We start from the raw sequence: 24,481 nt of genomic DNA, 5'->3' as shown, positions 1-24,481 counted from the left end.
ACATTCTGGGAATGCCCAGGAATGACTATGGTTTGTTAATTTCTGGTGGGTGTGGTAGGAACAAGTTCAGAGAAATGTTACTATATTAGGTTATCTTCTTAGGGTAGAGGAGGAACATGTTGGAAGTAAAATAGTCATATTAGGTTAGTTGTCTTTTTCTTATTCCCTTGTTTTGGTTTGTTTGAAGTGTTTTTTTAATTGTAAGTTTATAAAAAAATTTTTTTATATAGTTAATAGTTAATTAAAAAAAAAAACAATGAAGAACATATGCAGAGCCCCCCTAAGGACCTGGGGAAGAATGCAGGGGTGTTGGGCTTCCCCACCTCGATGGTTGCTGATGTGCTCACAGACGTTGGGAACTGGTGGTTTGATGGGCTGAGCCCTCTATCACCAGACTTGCCCTTAGGAAGACTGTTAGTGCAAAGGAGAGGCTAGGCCTGCTTAAAATTGTGCCTGTGTCTCCTCCTGAATACCTCTTTGTTGCTCAGATGTGGCTCTCTCTCTCTAGCTAAGCCAACTTGGCAGGTGAAAGCACTGCCCTCCCCCCTACTTGGGATCTGACACCGAGGGATGTAAATCTCCCTGGCAACATGGAATATGACTCCTGGGGAGGAAACTAGACCTGGCATTGTGGGATGGAGAACATCTTCTTGACCAAAAGGGGGATGTGAAATGAAATAATTTTCAGCGGATGCAAGATTCCAAAAGGAGTTGAGAGGTCACTCTGGCGGGCACTCTTAGGCACAATGTAACCTTTTTAAGTTATAATGAATTGGAATAGCTAGCAGTAAATACCTGAAACTATCAAACTACAGGTCAGAAGCCTTGAATCTTGAAGATGATTGTATAACATTGTAGCTTATGAGGGATGACAATGTGATTGGGAAAGTCATGTGGATCACACTCCCCTTTGTCCAGTGTACGGATGGATGAGTAGAAAAATGGGGGCCAAAAAAAAAAGGCACCTGCGTTCTTTTTTACTTTAATTATACTTTTTCACTTTAATTTTTATTCTTATTACTTTTGTGTGTGTGGTAATGAAAATGTTCAAAAATTAATTTTGGTGACGAATGCACAACTATATAATGGTACTGTGAACAATTGATTGTACGTTTTGTATGACTGCATGGATGTGAATACATCTCAATAAAATTGAATTTAAAAAAGAAAGAAAGAAAGAGAAGAGGAGAAATAACATATGCCAGATACCATACCAGGTAGTATATGTATAATATCTCATTCAGTTTTTACCCTAGTCCTTCATTAACCTCTCTAATATATAAATAAGATAACAGAGGTCAAGAAAAGCCCAGTAACTTGCTCAGGATCCCATAGCTAGTTAGTTGAAAGTGGGAGAAAGAATGAATATCCTTCATACCCAACCCCACCCACAGATGTTCAAATGTTACATGAGCCGAGAGGCAAAAAATAAAAAATAAAAATAAGAGGTCCTCTACTCCCAAATGACTCCCTTTTAATACCTAAATTCCATGTTTGTCAAACCAGGACATGCATAGCCTGGCAGATATGTGGCAATGTGCCTGGAGGCACTGGAACACAGGAAAAGCATGGTACATTATTCAAAAACAGTGGTTGCACTCAAAAACTTGAGAGAAAACGTTATATCTAAACAAACGCTAATGTTTCATAAAATGCAAATTTGAACTGTGCTTAAAAGCTGAAATATTAGAAATTTCACATTTACTTTGTGCTACAATCCTAGAACCCTCAGAATATGAATTCTTTCTGTTGGAAAAGTTTGAGAAGTTCTAGTTTGAGACACCCTGTCCTTCGGAAGCCTCTGGTAAAACAAAACATGTTGACTGGCAATAGTGAGAGAACATTTAAATTCATTCTCAAATATGAACACTTGAGGACAGTTAATTTATTAGCTTATATATCTCCTAGCACCGAGAAAATACGTGAGTTAATGAGCCTTAGAAGCATAAGTATGATTGAATTCTGGGAGCGTAAAAAATCATCCCATTTGAACAATGGTACGAAGTGCCTCAGTGAGAGATCAGAATATCCACTGTGAGGGGTGGGGTCACTGAAAAGTCCATTTTTCCTCTATCAACCATTTATTCTCTACTCCACACTCAGTGTACTTTCCCATGCTCCCTTCTCGGAGGGGATACTCACTTTGTATGACTGCGTGATATGTGAATATATCTCAATATATGGGTAGCCAACCACGTGACATCCTCTCTCCTCGCTAGTCACAGTTGCTTTAACCACAGTTGGATATTAGACCCAAGACAGTTGTATTTGGAATGTATTTGTGAACATGAAAACACTGAGGTATTCTTTTATTCAGGAATATGGAATTTGGAGTTAAAGATCTCACTTTAATGTCTGCTGGACTTGAGAACTGAAAGATGGTATAAAGCTGGAGAAAATGGTAGCCACTCTCATGCTAAAGCAGCAAAAGCGAGTATGCATAAAGAGAAAAGATAAAACAGATGTGCAGAGAGAAGCAGCAAGAGACCATGCATCTCTGGAGAGAGCAAATAGTGACTTCAGTTTCTGAGAGCTGGCCCCTCAGGAAGCCTGGCTGTTTTGTAAACTACCTCTGCAGTTTCCCTGTAAATTCCCCTCTTTGCTTGAGCTGGCTTGAATGGGTTCCATTTCTTGCAACTAAAGCTCTCTGACAAATAGACAAATAGAGTTAGCAAGTGATCAAAGATCAATTTACCTGTGTATAGGGTAACTGTGTAATTTATCATCCTTACCAAGATAGTTGCGGGCTATTAATAATTATACTTACACAACAGGAAAACCAGGATGTATGGGCATTATTCCTTGGTGGTAAAGAAGGGAATTTGGATGCTGACTGTTTATATTTCCCCTGCACTAACTGTTTAAATCTGTGCTCTCATCTGACTGTCAGAACAATCCTATGAAGCCTGTCCTCTCAAGGATCAGGAACTAGGGCTAGAGAGATTAAGCAATTTACCAAAAGGCATGCAGGAAATAGTGGAATGGCCTAGGAGAGGAACCCAGACATATTTTACCACAACTTCTGTTCTTTTCTCACCAGGATCTCTTCTTCCTTAACCGTTTTGCCCAGGGCCTAAGCTGGCACTGGCTTATAGTACAAGCAACAGCATTCTGGGGCTGTTGGAGAGCAGTAATCAGTGAGAAGAAAACACATGCAAACACATTAATCTCTCAGAAAACCCACACCCATCCTATTGACACAAGGACAATTCTATCCTCCTTCCTGTTTGAAATGCCTTTCAGCTGAAAAAGCACAATGCTACAAAAACTCCACCAGCAAAGAAGGAAATTGAAGCAACTTTGAGACAATTTAGGAAAAGCCCTATTTTCACCTGAGTTATCTGAGCAGTACAGGACACAGAAGATTAGGGGTCCAAATCTTTCAGATAATTGATTGCTTTCCTTGGTCTAGCAGATTTAACTAGCAGGCTTTCTTCTTCTGAGCTGTGTTGTTCTCACCACATAGAGAATACCCACCAATTTCTAGGTAAGGGCTGTGTGTGGCAAAAGAAAGGGTGATGGGAGAGTAGAAAAAGTCTACTTTATTAAAGTTCTAATGTGATCCTGGTCTGCTTTCTACTGAAATGCCAAATACAACAGAAAAATGGAGTTCCACAGTTCTGTATCCTTTTCCTTATCAGGCACTTCTAGCCCCCAGGACTAATCCACTCACAATCAAGCAATTACCTGATGATTGGGGCTTCTGGGATTTGCTAAGTGTTGTGGAGCGTGTGCCACGTCCTTTCTAAGTCAGAAAAAGGGGTCAGTTACTGCCAACTGCACCCACCTGTTTATTCCTGGTAAGGGATGTACTGCCAAGATAGTAATGACATCTTAATTCAAGGAGACATGACCTTGACTTAAGAGCAGAGAGCTCTCCTTCCACATTGATCTGGCATGAACCACAGCACTGGGTGGACAGGCAGGGGTTTTATTGTATTAAAGGGTCCAAGCTGTTTTTTCCTAACACTACTTTTAGAATGGCTGGTGAGTCTGCCCTTGCCTGGTGTGCTCCCAGTGTGTTTCCAATGTAATCCTCAACTTTGTGAAAAGGTAAAAGAGTAATGGAAGTTGTTTCCTAGGGCTGCCTAACCCAAGTACCGTAAAACAACAGAAATTCATTGTCTCACAGTTGTGAGGCTAGAAGTTTGAAATCAAGGTGTCTGCAGGGCCTTGTTCCTTCAGAATCCTTACTTTCCTATTCCTAGCTGTGATTTGCTGACAATCTTCGGGGTTCCTTGGCTTACAGCTGCCTAATTCCAGTCTCTGCCTCCGTAGCCACATGGCGCTCTCCCCGATGTCCGTCTGTCTTTGTGTCCATATTTCCTCCTCTTATAAGGATACCAATCATACTGGAGTAGGGCCCCCCATAATCCAGTTTGGCTCTAATTAATCACATCTTCAAAGATCGTATTTCTAAATAAGGTCACTTTCTTGGAGACTTGAACATATTTTGGGTGGACACAAAGTTCAACCCAAACCAGAAGTATTTGGAAAGAAGTTGTAGCATTAAGGTAAAGAACTGTAACAACTGTGTGGTACTATACATTCCAAGGTCCAAGATCCAACCTCATAAACTGCAATTCTGATTACCTATGGCTGAGACCATGTAAAAACTTTACTGACATTTCATTAGTTATTTGGAAGCTAGAAAAATGCTTTTGACTACCAGGCAACTTTATTCAACCTCATAAAATGGAAATGTGATTTTTTTACTGCAATAATAATTTGAGAAGGATAAAATCTCTTTAAAGAAAAGAAAGAGCATAAAACATGATTGGTTTTTGAAGACGTTTATGGACTGTTTATTGTAGCCCTCTTGGTGTCATGTCACAGCTACCCAATGTTTTCCTGAATTTTCTCCTGCACACAGGAGTTATCAGCAGTTAAGGGACCTCACAATTTCTCTTTTGGATTATTTAAATCCTTGAGAATTATTGAAGTGCTCATATTCTTCTTCCTCCCTGTCCCTGTTTTATCCCCAACAGAGGGAGAGAAATAATAATTTAGAAAAAATTACTTGAAGGCATACCCCCAATGTATTTGTGCACACAAAATATCTCTTAGCGGCCTGCACTTAGAAAATTACTCATCACTAGCCCTGCTTGGTGCTAAATACTCTGACAGCATCATTCATTCTAGCTGCATTAAAAAAAAAAAAATCAAATTAGGAATAGAGTGGCATAAAGCAGCAATTGACCACAGAGGTCAGTGAGTGCAAAGCACAACTTAAAACTGGGAAACTAATCTCATCACCTGATGCACAATTTCTCTTTATTAGTATCTTATCAACATTTTTATGTTTTTCCTCTACTGATCCACTTTTCTTAGTTATCTAAAATGGTCCCCATATAAAAACTACCTTTTTTATTTAAACATGTAGTAATGGCTTCCACAAAGGAAAACTACTAAAAAGTTTTTCCTGAGAACTTTGAATTAATTTTATTTTCCTGGAAATCACAGTTTTGAATCTGGTTGTCTTCCTGTCAGTCAAAAAGCAAACAGCACAGAAATGTTTTTCTTTTGTTTCTGTTTTCTACTCTAGCGTAAACTTTGACTTTTAAATTGGGTCAAAGTGATATCAATAGACATGATTCTTCAGAAGTCAGAATTTCATTTATGAATTTTAGTGATACATTTTTCTAGTGCTATCAGTTGCTCTTCTGGACCTGTATTTTATTTCAAGATAGTGCACAGTGATTTTCTAAAAGTGTGGGTTTACTGCATTTTTTAGATCTTAAAAGATATTCTATTTATTCACCATTTACGCGCAAGGCCTCAAAATTTAAGGTCACGGAAATGAACTGATTGTTTTATGGGGTTAAGGGGGGGGGGAAGGGGAAAAAGGAATAGAGAGAAAATACAATTACAAATATTTTATATAGTTATGTTAGAAATTAAAGAGGTTCAAGTTGAGGTTGAGTAGCTTTAACAGGATCCTTTAAGTTTTATTACAGCATTTGGCCTGTTAATTTGCTACATCTATTTATACTCTTAACTTAATTCTTGGCTAACAACTCAGTTTTGCCCTGGGATTTTTAGCCAAGCAGGCCTAATTATCTTAAATACTTTTTAAAAAATCATAACTAAAAAAAAATACCTCAAAGTTGTTTTGAAAAACAAAGGTTTTCAAACAAATTAGCTGACGCTTCAGTCCTATTTGAAGCCTGGCATTAGATATAGACCTCTATAAAAATCAAAGAATGCAGTCAGCTCTCCAGGTATTGCCCACCTCTGCAGCTGTGGTTTGGCCAAGGCCCTAAAGGTTCTTTAGTCCAGAAAGCCACGGGTCCTGAGCCGGTACTTTCCTCCTTGGTAGCAGCTGGGTAACACCACATTGAGCATCACACAGAGGCCTGAATCCAACCTTGTTCTTACCACTCAGACACATTGTCTAGTGTGGTAATTGGGCCCCAGGGAACCAGACATCAAGGCTTCAGTTATTCATCAACATACTGCTCCATAAAACACCTCTTCCATCTTGCTGGGCCAGGCCTGGTGCTTTTTGCTATTGTGCACATGTTTAACTTCTCTGGGCTGGAAGGTGCTAAGAAAATAAGGAGTCAGTAGCTGCAAGCTCCAGGTTCCCAGGCTTCTAAGAGCAAATGTTTGGCAGCAGAAACATATTTTCTGTTCCATTGATTTCCATTATTATTACTCTTTTTAATGCACACGTCTCAACATATTCCAAATAAGAATTCTATTGTTTTCGTAGTATAGTCAAAGGTTATACAATTAATAATGCATATAGTACCAGCCTGTATTTTCTTTGGCATGAGTTCACACTTGTCAGACCTTAGTGTTTTTTTTAAAAACAAACATTACCTTCTTCCCTCCTTCCCTCCACCCCTTCCAGTCTGCTCAGGCACCCCCTTGGTATACTCTCAAAGTACTACTCCTGTTACGGTAATTATCATGTTGCATTTGGGTAGGTTGTTTATCCACACTGAATTGGAGGTTCCTTTTTCAACTTCTCATTATTATCATGATTACCATTATTTTGTACCCAATATTTATTGAGCCAGGGTTATTCTATCCTGCCTATACACTTCAATATCCTGAGGAATTTTTAAAAACTTCAGATGCTAGGCTCCAAGCCAGGTTTTGAGTGGCGATAGACCACCATTTTTTGTTTTATTTCTATTTTTTTTATAAAAGTTGAACAGTTTTATATACATCAAGTGTTTGGGGACAGCTGCCCTCACTCTCTCATCCTGGATCTACGGCTCGGCTCCCTCCCTCCCTAATGATTTAGTTCCAACCTAATGGACTACAACTTCTCAAAGGCAGAATTGGAGGGGGTGGATGGTGCTTGGAATTCAGATTTAAGGAAACTCAAGGAACCAAAAACATCATTATTCTAAGTCAGAGAAGGGATTTTCAATCAGAATGGGGTGATATCTCTGAGAAAGCAGATAAAACTAAAATTTAAACTTCAAACAAGAAATGCAACTTGAGTTCTGAGACAGAGAATTCCAGATGCCTCCAGTGGGCTTGGCTAGGAATGTGGGTGTGGGAAGACAGAATGTGGATTAAGCTCAGGGGATGGATAAGGGGGTCACTCTTGAAGCACTGGCAGACAAGAGTTGTCCATCCTAGGACAGATACCATGGGTGGCTTTGGGTAAGGACTTTTCAGAGTGAACTCAGAGCCTCAAAGAAGTGATATAAATGTCAACCTCTGGCCTTCTAGACCCAGAAGGAGGAGGAGGATCATGTACACAGATTCATAGGCCTTTGATAGCTGGAAGCTGCTTCCTAATGTTACAGACTAAAAAACTGAGGCTTGAAGAGAGCAGCTATTTCCTCTGTCAGGATCACTTATGTGAGCCCAGTGCTGGCAGGCGCTGGTAAGGAAATGCCTACTCCCAGGTGAGGATTATTTTGAAGTATAGTTTGGGTTCAGAGACCAAACAAGTGTTGTGGAATACTTTCTTCAGAAGTTCTGAAGTGAGGAGAAGAATAAGAGAAGGTCTGGTGGTGGCTATTACCTGCCCACTGGACTTTGTCCTGTTTCCAGGTGCAGAGTGACTCTATGGAAGCCAGAAAGAAGAGAAATTTAACCTGCTTCTCAATGATAACCCAAAAGAAAAGAAGAACTCAAATATTATGAAGGCTAAGAGATTTTCTTACATAAATCAACAAGTTATAAGTCTCTCAATATTTACAGACTAACAATTCTTTCATCTGTTGCACATTTTAAACACAGCAAACTCAAATTGTGGGGAAGGGGAAGGCCAAATTCACCTTGCCCTAGTCTCTCCTCTGTGTTGAAGGCTAGCCTCTGCCTTGACCTCATCAGGTCAGTATTTTGCCCCATGATGCTCTGGTGAGGAAAAACAATGCTCCCACCTCCACCCCCAACGATCCTATCCCTGGAACCTGTGAATATAATACATTACATGGCAAAGAGATTTGCAGGGGTGATTAAATTGAGGACCTTGAGATGGGAAGATTATCCTGGATTATCCAGGTGGGCCCAGTGTAATCATAGGGTCCTTATAAGAGATAAAGGGAGGACGGAGAGTGAGAGAGAGGAGGAGATGAGACAATGGAAGCAAAGGTCAGAGAGGGACACAGGCCATTAGCCAAAGAATGCAGGTGACCTCTAGAAGCCAAAAAATGTCAAGGACACAGATTCTCTCCCCTAAAGCCTCGAGAAGGAACACAGCCCTGCTGATGCCTTGATCTGAGCCCCAAGTGACCCATTTTCTGACTCCAATTCTGACCTCCAGACTGTAAGATAAAATATTTATGTTAAGCCATTACATTTGTGGTAATTTGTTAGGAATTAACTAGGAAACTAATTCAATACTCCATCATACATCTGTGAAATGAGGAAGACGATCAATGTTCTTCTCAGAAAGGCTAGTAGTTCGTGCCTGGAGGGTCCAGATGTAAGGGCATCAAGGAACTCAGTGATGACCATGGAGACTTCATTCAGAGACCAGAATGCAGCCATTTCTCTCTGACCTGCAATGACCTTGGCTTGTGTGCTGTGGGATGCTTCTGAACCTGTGGCTTTTGAGAGTCACACAGGTGCATTCGCTCAATTTCCTCACATTCCACTTCTATCCCCAGGCATCAGCAGCATCACCCAAAATACGTTGCATGTTGTGTGCAATTTCTTCTCTGTCACAGAGGACCTGAGAAAGTTTGGTGCCAAAATTGGGTTCCAAGTCAGCACTGGTGATATTTGCCATGGTGCATTCTGAACTTGGTGACAAACCACATCATCCACACAAATTGTCACTGGATCCTTGGTAAGAATCTCCTCAAAAAGAATATACAATGAAATAGTTCTTATGTCCACTTTGATCAAGCTATCATTTATGGCAGAATAAAAAACAAACCAGGTTCTTTGGCTCTTCCTTATAAAATTTGGCCCAATCTAAAGATGATGGCTCTTTCGTACTCTGTTGGGATATTTATGCACATCCATATTGATATGGGGAAAGTTATGACTGTGAATATAAATGAAGCAACTGTTAAATTCCACCTGCAAGATCCCCAGCCTATACCGGGCTCTCCTTGAAGGAGTCAGGAGAAGCCAGATTTGCATGTCCTCTCCATGACACTTGTGAGTCAGCTGTCAGAACCTACATCAACATTCTCACTTTGCTAGAGCTGTAGCCAACCGATGAATACACTGGTATTTTTAAAAGCTCCCTGGGTGATTCTAATGCTCATTCAAGGTTACAAACCATCATTCCAGGCACTTTCTGTGCTGAGAGTTTTATGATAATTATATGATTTAATCCTCAAAATCTCTGAGTTAAGAGCCATTGATATCCCCATTCTACTGAAGAGGAAATCAAGGCATGGAAAGGTCATGTAATTTGCCCAATGCCACACAATAAGTAAGGATGAAGCCAGAATTCAAACCCAGACTCTAGAAACTAAAATATCCGGCTTCCCCACTGCCTCGAATGAATCCTAAGACTATGGCAGAATGCCTGCTACTCACAAATGTTGAGTAAATAAAGGAATGAATGAATGACTACACCTATTTATGAAATTATTTTTCCATTAAATATTATTGATAGATGTGGCCCCAGTATTTCTTTTTAATTTACAAAGTTTTTTCTCACAGTTTCGTTTACACATTTATTTGTGAAGCTTTTGCTCTGAATCTTAATTTTCTATTGTAATTCTTAAAACATAAAGCCAGAATTTTAAAATAACAACGAAATACTAAGAGAAGAAATAGTAGCATTTCTATCCCCAAATACATGAAAAAATGATCATTTTTGAGTGTTCCTGTATTCCAGGATTCTTAGGTATGTAAGTTTCAAAGTCAGGGATTTATTTTAAACAGCTGAGTATTTCTTACATAAAGAAATTCATTTTTAGATAGCCCAGAGCTAAGTCAACCTGAAATGATTAAAATAAATAATTTTATTTGATCCCACTTTAAAAATACTGATTCACCTAAAAAGGGTTTCACTTCCATAATGTAACATATATATTTCATCCTCAGATTCTTTCAGATTGCAACAATGTCACCTGCCTGATCACTTAATGATAAAAGAAAAGGAATCAGTTTCTCATCCTATGTAAATCGGAAACTCCCTTTAACATTAGTGAAAGAAAGGAGGTCAGAGGGGTAACTAATTCTTTTAAATTTAGAGCAATTTGTTACATGGTACCATTGAAATGAAATATAAAGTTTTTTTCTTTCTTTTAAAAAATTAGGAACCCAAAAGATGCAAAATCCTAGTTTTTCTACAAACTACTAAAGCACTAAATTAGAATGGAACATGGAGGAAAGTAGAAGGATAATTGCAAATTGCTTTTTATGTTGTGGTTAAAGTCACTCTCCTGTTCAATAATTTTAATCTAGTACCCCCTTAGCTACTCCCTCAATCAGTTTGAACATAATTCAAGCATTATACATTGTTCCCTTGGGTTTACACCTTCATTGTTTCAAATTGTGTCTATCTAGTATCCTGCTAAGACTTAGATCAGTGTACCGTAGTTAAAAATTAGGCTCTGAAGCAAGTAGAAATTCATACTTTCCTGTTCAAAAAACAAAATTATACTTACAGTTAACCTATCATTATTTTAATTTTAAATTCAGAAAGTCATTTGTAGAATTATAGACCACTCAGAGAGATAAAGTTCAAATTAACTTTATGGTATTTTCCTCTCCAAATTCTTGTAGGATGTAGGCCTCTGAGGTGCCAGTATGTCAATGCAAAACATTCTCAGCTTGCTTTCTGGATGGATGTTCACTGCATAGCTAAAATGTCAAACACATAAATACACTACCATCTTTCAGCTGTCTGTAGATGTTAATGTGATTCATAAAACATCAGTTCATTTAAAAGTCTTAGTTAATTCACTATAATTGTCTTTCATTACATATTTCCTCAATCAATGGACAACTGCTCTTGGGGTGGGGTGGAAATAGGTAATACTTATCGATATTAAAAAGAGGTCCTCATAATTGAAAATTAGAGCAGGTTCTTAACTAGAGAAAAAATGATCACACCTATGGTCACCTCTTCTGATATAGTAAATAAAGACAGCAGTAAATGCCTACTCAACTAGTTGTCAGAAAATCTGTGTGCTTCTCCCAGCTCATAGTGACAGCCCTGGGCAAATATCTCCAAATGTCTCAAGCCCCAACTACAGTATCCTTGAAAATAAGAGCACCATCACTTGAAACAGGACATTTGTCTAAGAATTTATCCTATAGACAGAAACAGTCTTGGAAGTCAAGCAACGTTGTATGCTTGCCAAAGAAATATGAAAATATATTTTAAAACCCTTTTACATTTGCAGAGCAAAACTAATAGGCTGGGGCTTCCTCGTAGAAGGAATGTGCATGGCCCAATCATTCATTACAAGAGTCTATGTTCTTCCACTGTTATGATTGGATCCTTATGTTCATTACAAGCAAGGCCCTTTTAGACACTCACATTTGAGATCTCACTGTATCTATAGGGGCACTGGCAGAGAACAAATAGAGAAGGGTTTCAAAAGATGATTAGATGAATATGAGTGAACTATGTTGTTGATCAGTCAGTCATAAGCAACCGACAGCAGTCACTGGAGCCCAGCCCTGTAAACAACCCTGTATGTGGGGGAGGCAAAGGAGAGCTGGTTTATTTGTTAGAACCAATCTCTTTTCTTGGGATCATTGGTAACATTTATTCAGAAGTTACCACCTGTTCCAATATTTTTACCACCATTATTTCATTTAAATCTCTCAGAAACCTTTAGGAGACAGCAGATGAAGAAACTGAAATTCTGAAATTTTAGTTGGCCTTGGAGTCACGCCGGTGGGGAGTGGTAGATTCAGGTAAAGAACTCAGATTTGTTTAATCAAAAAACCTGTCTTTTAGCATGTGCCAAACCTTGAGCTGAGATGTGAAATGGGCAAAGTTAATTTTCCTCTCATTCATTTCCTGCCACCACTGGCCCATTTTAACCCATCCACCACTTCTGTATAGGGGAAGCCAGTATAACTTGCTGGTTAAAAGCAAAGGTTTTGCTGTAAAAAAGGAATGAAGTACTGATACTGATACAACAACCCCCAAAATGTTATGCTTAATGAAGGAAGCCAGACACAGAAGGCCACATATTTTAAGATTTCATTTTTATGAGCTTTCCAGAACAGGTAAATCCAGAGAGTGGGAAAGCAGATTAGTGGTTGTCAGGGGTTGGGGAAGGTGGGAATGGGGAGAGACTGCTTAATGGGTGTGGGGTTTCCCTTTGGGGTGTTGAAAATGTTTGGGAACTAGATAGATGTGATAGTCACAGAACATTGTGAATGTACTAAACACCACTCAGTTGTTCATTTTAAAATCGTTAATTTTTTGTTATGCAATTTTACCAAATGTTTTTTTTTAAAAAGCAAAAGTTTTGTAGTCACACACAGCTGAATTCAAATCTTGATTCTGTTACCTGCCAGCAGTGTTTTCTTGTAAGGAGAATGAGAATGATGGAAGAGACAGGACTGCTAGTTTAGGTAAGATTGCAATATATATTAATGTCCAACTCTTAATAGGGGACCCAGCACATAGAAGGACTCAATAACTGTTATCTACTGTTATCATCATGCTGCCCTGGGTGTTTCAGATCCTACAGAAGGCACACACTGCAGTGCAAATGGCTTTTCCCTTAAGTGATGTTCTACTCTGCTTAGGATTGTGCCGAGTTTACCTCTCAGGTCAGTGAGGGAACACTGAGTGAGTTCATCTAAGTGGTCATATCTGGAAGAATTGAATTGCTGTATAATAAGGCAACATAAAGGCCCTCCTTTTCTTCCCCAACCAGAGACTCCGCAGGGTCATTCCAGTGTGCCACAACAAGTATTTCCAAATTTGAACCTTGGAGAGCAAACATTGGGGTCTTGATGTCTTGCTTTCTAGAAAACTTTGGGTTTCTTATGTAAATTGCAGCACCAGAATGTACAAAGTTGAGCCCTCATGGAGCTCCAGAATTTGTTTTAATTTCCTCCCAGAAGAATATTTGTTGCTATTCATTTGTATAATGGAGGGGCATCACTTTAATGACTTTTCTTAGAAAAAGATCTCATCTAGGGTGACTTTCTTTCTATGCCTATGTAGAAAAGGAGCTTCTCTCACTTAAAAAATAGTAAAGTAAAATCTATCCCACTCCACCAAAACTCTCACAACAATGAAATCTCAGCCATATGAATTTTGCAATAGTGCCTTGGACATGGTTGGTTCTAGCAGCTGGCTGGCTTCATCATTTACTCACTTTGGGAACTTAGGAAGTTGTTTAACCTATGAACTATATCCTTCCTCATCTGTGAAACAGACAAATGGAAGAAACTAACTCAAATTTGCTTAGAGCAAAAAGGGTAATAATTAGAAGGATTCCGGGGCAACTCACTGAATTAAACAAAGAATGAAAAATAAAACAAGCAAAATAAGTCTTGGGCAGAACGAGGGTCGAAACTGCCCTCTAGAATGACTGGATACAGAGGCTGGGATACCGAGAGGACCCTCTCTCTACTTCACATCTCTGTTCCTCTCTGTATTTTCAGGCTGCATTATGAGATGGGGGTGTGGTCTTCTGACACTTAAACATAATATTTTTACATAACTTAATTAGAAAGGTAAGAAAGGCTGTTTCCTGCTAATCCCAGAAAAAAAAAAATTGTAAGGGAGGACAATGAAGGACCTAGTTTGGATCCCCTGTGTGCTGGTTTGAAACTGTTATGGAGCCCAGGAAAGCCATGCTTCTGGTCCAGTCTTGTGGGTGCAGACCTATTGTGGGTGGGATCTTTTGATTAGGTTGTTTCCATGGAGATGACTTCACCCATTCAAGGTGGGTCTTGATTAGTTTACTGGAGTCCTTAAGAGAGCTCTCAGAGAAGGAAAGCTCAGAGAAGCTGAGAGAGACTCTGAGATAGAAATGCCCTGGGAGGAACAAGCAAAGACACACAGAAGCCCAGAGACATTCTGAAGAGAGAAGGGCCAGCAGATGTTGCCATGTGCCTTCCCATGTGACAGAGGAACCCCAGATGCCATCAGCCTTTCCTCAGAGAAGATACCTCTTGATGCCTTAATTTGGACACTTTCATGGCCTTAGAATTGTAAATTTGCATTTCTGGTATATTGCATTTCCAGCAGCTTTAGCAAACCAGAACACCCTGTCTGTATCCCTGGACAAATCTCTGTGACCAGATTAACAGGTTACTCTGATTGGTGCATCCTGAGTCACATGTGCTCTCTCCTATCTGGAAGCAGGAAACCATAATTATCAATGATGAGGGTGGAGTCAGAGTGGAGCAGTTCTGCATGGAAGGGGATGGCTATTACCATACAGGGAGTGGGTGACACTGTTAATAAATCTATTAATCTTCACAGGTTTCTTGTGGGAATTAAACTAAAGGAAGTTCATTGGAGGCACATCTTGTACTGGGATTAGACTCTAAACTCAGAATGTTTGGGGAACCTTATAGAAAGTCTTCATGTTAGTGTCCAGGCTACTGGACACAACCAGCTTTAATTCCAACACTAGAATGATTACTAATTCTTCAACAGAGAATATGAAGAAAATTTGACTGGTATTTAGGGGTCATATTACATGAAAAAATACTTTACTTCAAACACCAGGATCACCTTATACACAGTGAGACTTCCACAATATGGGAAGTAAATGGGAACTGAGACTACCTAAGGAAGAACAGAATCCTTGACAAAACACATTTCAGGTATAATCCCTGGAGGAATGTTTACTCAGTCATTAAAAAGGAAATTGTAAATTAGAATTGTTGAAACAAATATGTAAACACACACATGCATACATCAATGACAAGAAAAAGAAAAATATATGTATCTGTGATGGTTTGGTTCATGTGTCAACTTGGCCAGGTGATGGTACCCAGGTGTCTGGTCGAGCAAGCACTGGCCTAACCCTTACTACAAGGACATTTGTGGCTGGTTCATAAACCAGAAGGCTGGTTTATTAAATCATCAGTCAATTGGCTGCAGCTGTGACTGATTACATCAAAGAAGGGCGTGTCTTCCACAATGAGAGAATGCAATCAGCTGGATTTGATCCAGTTGAAGACTTTTAAGTGAGACAGATCGAGGACCTTCACTTCCTCTTTGGCTGACCAGTGAAGCGTTTCCTGAGGAGTTCATCGAAGTTGCCAGTTCGTTGCCTGAGGAGTTCATCGAACATCTTCATTGGAGTTGCCAGTTTGCTGCCTGCCCTACAGAATTTGGACTCATGCATACCCACAGTTGTGTGAGACACTTTTATAAATCTTATATTTATAGATATCTCTTGTTGATCTGTTTCCCTAGAGAACTCTAACTAATACAGTATCCTTATACATTTTCTCTCTTTTCCCTCCCTGAGCTGGTATCTTTGTGTACAAGCAGAGTACACAATGGCATATTACTGTTTGAGAAAGCACCAAGCATGAGTCTGAAACTTATCAGGTCCATCCTAAATGTAGGTTGAATCAGAACCTGAATTTCTCTCCCTCCTGACTTTTACTCATGTAGTTATCCTTTATGCTCCTTGTAGCTCTTTCTAGGAATGGTAGGACCATTTCAAAGATAATCAGAGGAGCTCTCTTAATTCTGAGTGTCAGAAAAAATAAGAGAAGGATTTTTTTAAGTTTCTACTTATGACTTGGCAGCTCCCCAAACCCATTCTGAATCTGTTGTTATTTCTCTGTAATTGAGGCTTTTCTCATTTGAACTTTCAGTTATTACTAGGGGTATCTTCCACATCTCATGCACATATATATTATCCACTTGAATGGAAAGAAAGACACACCCAGCATTCCATTCTATGGGAGGGAAAGCACTCAAATACCATTGAGTGGAAAACATGCATTTCCTGTTTGTGTTGAATTAAGATTCAGAGAGCTTTGGAACAGTGTGTACTATAATTTAACCAATGCACCCCTGGAAATGGCCCTGTGAACATATAACCTACTTCTAATTTCTTTATTTGGTCTGAAGGCTTTGAACAGAAGTTAAAACTGGTATGTACAAGGAAATATTATGCATTTAATATATGAGAGAATCTTGTTGTCAACAATTTGTAGGCTCTACTGGATTTGCTAGAAAAATGTGGGAAATTGTCCATGAGAAAATCTTTACATAAATGTGCTTTTCCCAGAGACATTTATTGACCATTATCTTCAGATACTTCTACATATTTGGATTGTCTGGATGGGTATTTGTAGGAGAGCTTGGCATCTCACTGAAATAAACTGACTTTTTTTTAAAACTATTTCATGCAAGGTGAGAATTCTGAATAATGAACATGGCATATTCCACTTAATTACTATTCCAGACTCTCCTGTTTCATACCTGAATCAAGGTTTTTCACAAGTTTGATTAAAACTTTCAGAGTGTGCGGCAAGGGAAAAATAGGATTGAGACACAGTCAACTCTTCCTAAAATTATAGGAATGAAAATTGATGCTTTAAAACTGTTTCAGGAACTGCGCTAGGACCCAGCACAGTCTAGCCAGCATTAGGTCATAAATGACCTGGGCAGGAAAAGCCTTAGGGCTGGATTGCCCCGGATTAATCATGAAGAGAGCGCAAAGAGGAGGAGATCCTAAGTGTAGGTCCCCGTTTCAAGTCTTTATAAAGGGAAGATGTTATGTGGTCTGTGATTTACTTTCAAATATTGTGGCAGACATATTTTATGTATTTGTGTACATAAGTGTTTCAGTTTGTTTTAATCCAGATCCTGAAGCAGGCAGTTATTCTAATTGTGAATACATGCTCCAAAGGTGGTTAGTGGTAGCATTTAAACAAAAGCCCAAGCTCCAGAGGCAGCAACAGTGCCTAAGCTCTCTTTACCTCTGATCAACCCCAGAGGTTTTGATAATTAGGATAGTGAATGCCGGAAGTGGGTTTTCATTTGTAAAATTCCAGATATTATAGACGTGTGGATTGGCAAGAAATGTTTTAGAGGCTTTACCACCTTTGCTTGAATGAGATATGAGAATATGGTGACGCTCCCTGGGCTTGATTTCTATGCAGGCACATGTCCGGGATAATTGATGACATAGGGTCCCAGAGGGGGAAGGATGATGGAAGAGGTGCAATCCAGAATGGAAGTGATAGGATGAGTCCTGGCAAGACGAGAATGCCTGATGGATAGTTTGCCTCAAGACTTTTAGGTCATTAGGCAACAGTGTTGATGACTTCAAACCCTGTTTTTACTAATTGGTAAAACCAAAGTCAACTAATTGGTCAACCAACGATCTGTGGTTGACCCCACCATGGTCTTCTCTCACCCTCTTTCCCCAGCCAAAGGGAAGTGCCTGTTTTCTGGATGCTCAGACCCTTTTCTTCCTTCAAACAGCTACAGCCTTGTCTCTGAAGCAGACCCAGAGAAACTTAAGATTATTAATAGACTTTCTCCTTTTGGCAAATGATTAAAACTTATCTAGAGTAGGGCTTAGAAATTATCCTCCTATATATTGTTGTTAATTAATATGTATAACTATGTATATTACATATCTTGATTGGCATACAAATGCCTTCAGAGTACTGTATGTTTGGTAAATGTGAACTTTTACGTTAGCAGATTTTTCTTCTTAAAATGATAATGTAACAAATGTAGGGAGTGAAAGAGGAAGGCTATTAACCTAAAAGAGGTCAGCTACTCTGTTAAGGTTAAGATAGAACTGTCCATAAGGTCAATGAACTAAGATATATTATGATAAAATTTACAGTATGTGTACTGGTTTGTATATATATTATGTCCCCCAGAAAAAGCCATATTCTTTAATGCAGTCTTGTGTGGGCAGATGTATTGGTGTTGATTAGATTATAATTCTTTGATTGAATGTTTCCATGGAGATGTGACCCACCCAACTATAGGTGATAACTCTGACTGGATAATTTCCATGGAGGTGTGGCCCTGCCCATTCAGTGTGGGCCTTGATTAGTTTACTAGAGCACTATATAAGCTCAGACAGAAGGAGTGAGCTTGACAGAGCCAAGAGGGACACTTTGAAGAATGCACAGGAGCTGAGAGAGTAGCTGTAGCTGAGACAGACATTTTGAAGATGGCCATTGGAAGCTGATGCAGATATTTTGGAGAATGCCATTTTGAAACGCAACCTGGGAGCAAGCAGATGCCAGCCACGTGCCTTCCCAGCTAACAGAGGTTTTTGGATGCCATCAGCCATCCTTCAGTGAAGGTACCCTGTGTTGATGCCTTACTTTGGACACTTTGTGGCCTTAAGATTGTAACTTTGTAACCAAATAAACCCCCTATATAAAAGCCAATCCATTTCTGGTATTTTGCATAATGGGCAGCATTAGCAAACTGGAACAGTATGGATGGCATTTTACTGGAAACTTGACACTAAAATTTTGCTTATTTTTTGTGCCCACCATTTAACCATATGCTTACTTTTTCTAAACACACTCTCTAATCATAGATAGGTGAAAAAGCCATACCCTGAAAGGTGAATGAATGGTTTAATTTTTTTCTTACCACTACAAATGTTTAAAGATAATCTAAAGACCAATATTTTGTTATATAAGGCAACATTGCTGAAGAAAATTGCTGGTTGAAGTCTAAACAATAAAATGGAGTTATCATACCACTATGTAAACTGCATAAAAATTGATGTTCTTTCTCTGGGAGATCCACATTTTTCAGGGAGAAAGGACAGTCAAGAAATGGTTTTCTCTTTTAGGTTTTATATATATTACTAGAAGAAAATTTTTTAAAAAACTTAGGACTGTACAACATACAGTGAAACCTATTGTAAGCAATGGACTACAGTGAATAGTATAATTATAAAAACATTCTTTCATGAATTGTAACTAATGTACCATACTAATGCAAGGTGTTAATAATAGGGTGGCATATATGAACCCTATATTTTATGCATGATTTTTCTGTAAGCTTCTCTAGTCTAATCACACTGAATGGTTTACATCATAAGGAAAACACAAGGTGACAAAGGCTTAAGAGGAGTCATACAGAGTAGAGGAGAAGAAATCAGTAAAATGATCTCCATGAATGCTCCTTTTTGGATACAAGAAGTCCTTTCAATGCTCAGAACAAAAGCTGAGACACTGCCTAAAATGTCAAGAGCCCTGTTTGGGAAGCCATAGACCAAAGGAATTCTGGCGAACTCTCATGTGGAGTAAACTTTAAATGGGGAGGTCCATATGCTATTCCACATGACACCAAATTCATAGGAGATAACATCTTGATTTTGTTTAAAAATTATTCTTAAGCATGGAAAACAAATACTTTTTTTCACTTATAAAAGGGAACGTGCTATGCAACCAGCACGTTTAGGACTGAACATAATCTACAAAATAAGAAATTCTAAATACATCATGATTTTATCAGTTTGGAACTAAATACCAAGCCAAGGACATAATTTGGAAACTGTATCTAACCAGACCACAGGAATGAAGAGATCATTCTGCATGGCAGGAATGAAGAGGCCATGCTGCATGGTACATACATGACACTTAAATTGGTCCTTGCCTCATCCTTCTCTTACTTGGTAGGAGCGTTTGTCTTTGAAAAAATGCATTGCCTTATGGGCCAGGAATGGTATAGAGAAATGCTACTTAAAGTGTGATATATGGACTAGATCAGTCCACTAACTGTTACTGTGTGCAATGAAATAAATACAGAAATTAGAGTTAGAATTCCAAAACTTTTAGAGCAATTTTAACATAGTAATTATGTATCTACTAAACCCAATCATGAAAAATTGTGCTTGTATTTTGTGTATGTGTATTTTTTAAATTTAATTTTTCCAGTAATTCATTATTATTATATTTTATAGAAATATTCTGTAGCAGATTGGAAAAAAATAACTGGTTCTTCACCTCAGATAGCTTGAGAAGCATTAGCCTAGACCCTAACTGAGCCATAAGTATTTTAAGAAACAGATTTTAAAGTCCAAGATTCATAGCTCTGTTAATAAAAACTTTGGTTTAAAAAAAGACGTGATGGCCTCTCATATTCTTTGAACTCCTCACTCATATATTGCTCAGGTTTGAGCACTCTATGATGAGGAAAGTTTGGTTTTTGAATCCTTCAAGAGAAGGGGGTCTTATAAAAAAGGTTTTGCAAACTGTTGGCTGAAAATCCTAAAATCTAGTGCCAAAAACCTGTATCCCAGTGACTTTTTTCTGCCAAACTTCCTTTAATCCCTTTTCTTTTCTGAATCCCATTCTATAAAATTATACCAGAGTTCCTGATTCAGGGTAAAAACATATAGATTTCATTTTTTCAGAAACAGAATTCAGCTTTCCATTACTTAATCATTGAAGAGCCCAATGCGCAGAGAACTAGGTGCTGGAAATTTCAAATCTCATTTGCAGTTAGCTCTGTAAAACATTTATATAACTTAAAATAATTATTCTTCCAAGCTGACTTATGTAAAGTTAACATAGACTGGCTTTTCTGAGCAGAGCCTAAAAGAGTGTATCTGAGCAGAGCCTAATAGAGTGTAGTGTGAGGATCACAGCCTGTGATTATCTTTTAAGAGTATGGCTTTTTATAATTACATTGCTTTCTTTAGTGGATTGTGTATGGGCTGGTAATTAAGAGATAACTCTACATACAGACCTCTCTCTTAACCTCCTCTGTAACCAAACAAGGCTTCAGTCAAGTCAAGCCCTGATGAGAAAGCTGTAGGAGGAAACCTCTGTGCATCCCCTGATGGACCCCTTTAATTCAGAAGATAGAGTAATAAATGGTGTTGGGATAACAGGCAAACAATTTAGAAAAAAAATATATCTCTGCCTATATGAATTCTTAACACATTAGTTAAACTGTAAATGGGTAGCAAAGGCTTATCTAAGCTAACACTCAACGTAGAAACCTTTAAGAAATAGAATGATAGCTTTCACTTTATCAAAACATTAACCAAATCTCCACTATAAATTTTATTTGAAAGCAAGCATAAGTTAGGAGAATATATATGCAACATGTGTGACATAAAAGGAAATAAGACAAATAGAAATGCAAAAGCTATAAAGGAAATGCGGAATAGATTTGACTGCCTAAAAACATTTTAAAGTTTTCATGGAAACATTTTAAAGTCTGTATGGAAAACAATACTATAAAGAAAGACAGAAGACAAACAATAGACAGGAGAAAATACTTGTAAAGTATATGACAGATTAATAGTAAAACTTACAGCACTTGCTATGCACTGGGCATTTTTAAAGGAAACTTACATATATTAACTCATTTAATTCTCACAATTATTAGGTACTGTGATTTGGAACCTCACAATGTGGTAGCTGCCATTATCCCATTTTACAGATAAGGAAATTGAGACACAGAGAGTTTCTAACAGCAAGTACATGGACAAGCTGGAATTCAGGTCCAAACAGTGTGGCTCTAGGGTCCATGCTTTTAATCACCATGCCATAGGCTCTTCCTAAAGTCAGGACTGACCCAGTAAAGTAACTCAGTCATGACCATCCAAAAGTAAAGCCATGAGGAGCACCAACAAAGAAAATAGAAAAGGAAGGAAGAGAGGGACAAAGGGAGGGAGGAAAGAAAGGAGATAAACCAAAAAAGAAAAGAAGGAAAAATAGAACAAGAGAAAAAGAATGCTTCCAATGATTAAACAACAACAGCAACAAGTATGAATATTATCTTATTTGTGGAATATATATATAGAGAGAGAAAGTTGTATGAAAGATCAGCAACAAAAGATTAATGGTGGTTACTTCTGGTGATTTTTTTAAACATCTCTCAGTATCTTTTCTCTATTGTTTGATGTGTTGTCCTGTTCTTAAACAAAAAGAAAAAAAAACTTTTTAAATGATAATGCTGTATGCAGCGTTAGCAAGAGTGTAGGATGATGACATGGAGGACAGTTTCTCTCCTATGTATTGCAGGTGAGAATAAAAATTGCAACTTCTCAAGATCAATTTGATGATATTTAATGAAAAGACTTAGAATTTTGTAAGCCATTTGGCCCAGAAATTCCGTGTTTATTATGGCATCAATTTAAAATGGATCTTTATTCACCAAGATGTGAATTTTATTTTTTGCTCATTTACAACCCTGCTATAGTACAATGAGAACACCCAAGTATTCAAAATACAACCAGATTTATACAACAGCAGATAATATTAGCTATCCACTCTCCCAACAAAGCCATTTCCTCTTTTCCGTGGGCACTTAATTGGACTACACATCCCAGCCTCCCTGCAGTTAAATCACAAATTGAGTTCTAGCAGTAAAATGTAAGCAGAAAGGATGAATACCAAATTGCTGGGCAGATGTGCCTCCCTCTTGCTCTCATTCTCTTCCACTAATTGGATTCAGATGATGAGGATGAATCCATGGTGAAGACAAGATAAAATGAGCCTGGGTCTCTGAGTCACTGTGTGGAGCAGAACCATGCAGCAGCCTTCAAACACCTGCCTTTCACTGTTACTTCTATTTTGTTTGAGCCGTTATACAATTTTGGATCTATTTATCTCTACAATTAATCCATAGTTCAAAGACAAATTTTTAAACTGACGCTGAATTGACTTGGCCACATAGTTAAACTTTTGACAAGTCGGTGGAGCGTGCTTTCTTTCTGGTCAGCACAGATCCCCCCTTTGCTAGTGGTTTCAGACAAGGCACGTTGTGACAGAGGCTCTCTGTGTGAAGCTATTTCTCTTGGCATGTACTCAGCTCCCTGACACAGCTCATAAAGGTGAAGTTGCAGACATTCTCCAATATTCCTGCAGACACTCAAATTCTTTCTTTTCAGCAGGCTGGTCTTGTTCAGCCAGCTGGTGACTTTACTGTATCTTCCGTATTGTCTCCCTCTATCATTGTTTTTACCTTGAATTTCCCTGCTTTCCACTTTGCCCTTAGTGAAGGCAGTGGATTCAAGTGAGTTCTTAGAAGAAAACAACCACGTTTCTCTGCCTCTGATTTTTCTGCTTTGAACTTCTCAGCCTTCTGGATGATGCAGTCAGTGGCTTCCTTAATCAGTATATTCTCTTGCATTGTGACTTAACAGTGTTCATTTTGCCTTTCCAATTTGTCCACAGCTGACACAATGAAGATGGTGTAAATGTCAGTGTAATGGTGGCTCCACAACACTGTGCAGCTGTGCAGGGGTGTGTCAGACAGGTTGCTGTTTTTGGCCTTTCTCTCCCACATTTGTACACCTGGATGCAGATAGCAAGTACTTGTCCAGACATAATGAAGCTCTGTATCTGGTGGTGGAAATAGTGGAATTACACATGATCAGAACAACTGAGACTCCGTTCACTGTTTCAGTAACTGGAGAAATAGGTGTGACATCCGAGCAGAAAAATCTTGAACATGTTCAGATTTTATCAGTGCCACAGTATCAGCCTCATTAGGGAGATGCTTGTATTCAGTTCCTGGCCAACGAAGTTTTTTAGGAGTTCCTGAACAACATCCATGTCCCACAATAATGAAACTATTAAAGTGATACTCTAAAGAAGATTTAATAACATAGAAAATATTTATGACACATCATTTAATTTAATGGACAAAAAGCAGGTTAGGGAAGTATATACACTATGATCCTATTTTTCTAAAGAAAATTATATATATTAATTCATTCAGCAAATAAATATTGAGCACCTACTATGCATGTGTCAGGCATTGTAGATATTGGCTGATTTGTTTGTGTATGTATGTATGAACTGTAGTACATTTTTATTTTCTTATTTTATATTTTTCAATTGATTTATGATGAATATGTATTACTTGTCTAGTAAAATATGACTATTAAATTGAATTTTTTTGATTATAAGAAAAGGCTAACATAACAACAAGGTTATGTAAAATAAACTGATGACATACATATAAGTTATTTTGGCCCTGTGTTCCACAATGAGTCACCAAATATACCCTGAAATGCTAATTTTTTTTTCTATTTCACTGTTAAAATGAACAGATGCATTTTTACATCACATGGATCTCATGGAAGCATGCCAACCATTTTCTTAGCAACCAAACTCCTGTCTTCTGCACTGTGCATGA

The 24,481-nt window shown here is 38.4% G+C and overlaps 2 pseudogenes; both read right to left on the bottom strand.

Moving 5' to 3' along the window:
- The window catches only part of LOC119540616, a 61,949-nt pseudogene extending 57,665 nt beyond the window's left edge, over window positions 1-4,284 (bottom strand).
- A 4,591-nt stretch (window positions 4,285-8,875) lies between these two features.
- LOC119540615 lies at window positions 8,876-23,470 on the bottom strand (annotated as a pseudogene).
- Between the last annotated feature and the right edge of the window lie 1,011 nt (window positions 23,471-24,481).

This window comes from Choloepus didactylus, chromosome 7, assembly GCF_015220235.1.
Source record: "Choloepus didactylus isolate mChoDid1 chromosome 7, mChoDid1.pri, whole genome shotgun sequence".
Lineage (NCBI taxonomy): Eukaryota > Metazoa > Chordata > Mammalia > Pilosa > Megalonychidae > Choloepus > Choloepus didactylus.
The sequence above is the reverse complement of the archived record's forward strand: the minus strand, read 5'-3'. Positions and strand labels throughout refer to the sequence as shown.